This window comes from Somniosus microcephalus, chromosome 6 (assembly GCF_052327205.1).
Source record: "Somniosus microcephalus isolate GS21.2 chromosome 6, FLI_Smic_1.0, whole genome shotgun sequence".
NCBI lineage: Eukaryota > Metazoa > Chordata > Chondrichthyes > Squaliformes > Somniosidae > Somniosus > Somniosus microcephalus.
Genome location: NC_140992.1, coordinates 17,859,790 through 17,861,770, shown reverse-complemented (window position 1 = coordinate 17,861,770; position 1,981 = coordinate 17,859,790). Strand labels below are relative to the sequence as shown.

At 41.7% G+C, this 1,981-nt stretch overlaps 1 pseudogene; it reads right to left on the bottom strand.

The window, feature by feature from the left end:
* Window positions 1-569: 569 nt before the first annotated feature.
* Window positions 570-1,592, bottom strand: LOC147115497 (succinate receptor 1 pseudogene; annotated as a pseudogene).
* Between the last annotated feature and the right edge of the window lie 389 nt (window positions 1,593-1,981).

Genomic DNA, 1,981 nt, shown 5'->3' with positions numbered 1-1,981 from the left:
GGTAAGTCTCCAGAAGTTAGACATGTAAAAAGCAGTCGCAAGGCCTGCTTTTTACAAGGTAAGTGGTGAATTAATTAAAATTAAAAAATTTTTTCCACAGGTTTATTATTTTTAAATACTTTAAAGAAAGATAAGTTTATTTTTAGCGCTGTTAGAAAATGTAATTAATTTTTTCAAAAATTTAAATTACTGTTTAAAATAGTTATTTCATGTAACTTATAGTTTATTTTAAAAATGTGATTTAAAAAAAAATTTATTTGAAGATTTAGTGATGTTTTGGGGCTTATAGTATTTATAAGTTTGACTGGTCTTCCTGTCAAACTTATGAATGAAGCATTCCCTGCTACCATTGACTCTCCATGGCCCACGTGATCCCAGGGGACGCATCGAACTAACTGCGCCACTGGGATATGCAAGCACTGCGTGCCGGCAGTTGGAGGAGGCCCAGGATCGGAATCCCACGGGGGCCCACAGCTCAACGGCCGGTGCGCTAGGTAAGTGCAGGTCGGAGGCTTGCACCTGCGGGAAGTCCCCGACCCGAATTTCTGGGCCATTGTTTTTTTTTTCATTTACAGGACTATCGCATCTGAGCCTGTATTTTACCCAGTGGGTCTGGTGGAATTGTATTCTTTCTGATTAGAGACCTCCGGCTTTCTTGAGAAGATGTCTTTCAGTTTGTTGAAAAACTGTTCCCTGAACTTGTCCCCCAGCATGAAGTAGAAAATGGGATTTGTAACCGAGTTGAGGAAAGCTATGGGCCTAGTGACAGCATAAGCAGCCTTTACGCCTAATTTGCCACACTCTGACATGCCGACGTTCACTATTCTGGAAGCGATGCGGACGTTGCGCATTATGTGATAAGGGGTGAAGAGCGTCAAGAAAATGGCGATGGCCAATATGACCAACGTCAGGGGCTTTTCCACCTGAATCTTGGTGCGCTGTTGCCTAATTTTCTTCAGGGCACGGGCAGTCTGGATGTAGAAGATAAGCATGATGCAGAGTGGCAAGACATAACCAAAAACTGTGAGGTACATGCTGTAAATCAGATTCCGGGAGGCAATTCCTGAGCTGGCATAATCAGGACACTGGAGGAAGGAGTCATTGTCTGTGTCAGTGCTATTTTCAGCACTGATATAACGGAATATGGGAATTAACTCCAGTGTAACAAATACCCAGATACTGACACAGATGATAATGGCATTCCACTTTTTCTGAAAAAAGTGAAGCTTCCACGGGTTCCTCACCAGCAGGTAGCGATCGAAACTGATACAAGTGAGAAACAAGATGCTTGTGTACATGTTAACGTGAAGGATGTATCTGTTTAATTCGCACGTTACCAGACCAAAACTCCACCTGTTGCCGCTGCCATAGTAGGCTACTAGCATGGGAAGGGTGCAAATGACTAACAGGTCTGTGATGGAAAGATTGAAAAGGTAAATGTTGCTGCACTTCCATTCCTTCAGACAGAATATATAGCCCCATACCACAGAGAGGTTGCCTACAAGTCCCAAGAGGAACTCCATTGCATACATGGTTGGAAGGTAGTACTTCTCGAGCTGAGGATTGATGTCCAAGCATATGTTGTCCATTGCCTAGAAATTAAAAAAAAACACAACAGGCATAACTCAATATAGGCATGGCATAATGGCTTGTGATATGTGCTACGAACATCTTATAGTTTTAGAGAAATAGTTGTGATATTCCAGCCTGAATTATGCTTCACTTTAATTTTTCATTATACAATAGTTTCACTGTATCAGGAGATAATTGGCTCATCATTACTTAATTGACAGCTTCATGTGGTGCAGAACAATCAAGATCAGTTACATTCAACAGTTGGCTCAACTTACTTAGAGCCATAGCACAATAGAAGTTTACAGCACAGAAGGAGGCCATTCAGCCCATTATGTCTATGTCTACTGTCTGATGCAGCAATCTAAAAACTAACCTCGGCCCCTATTTTTTCACATGGCAGCTGTTG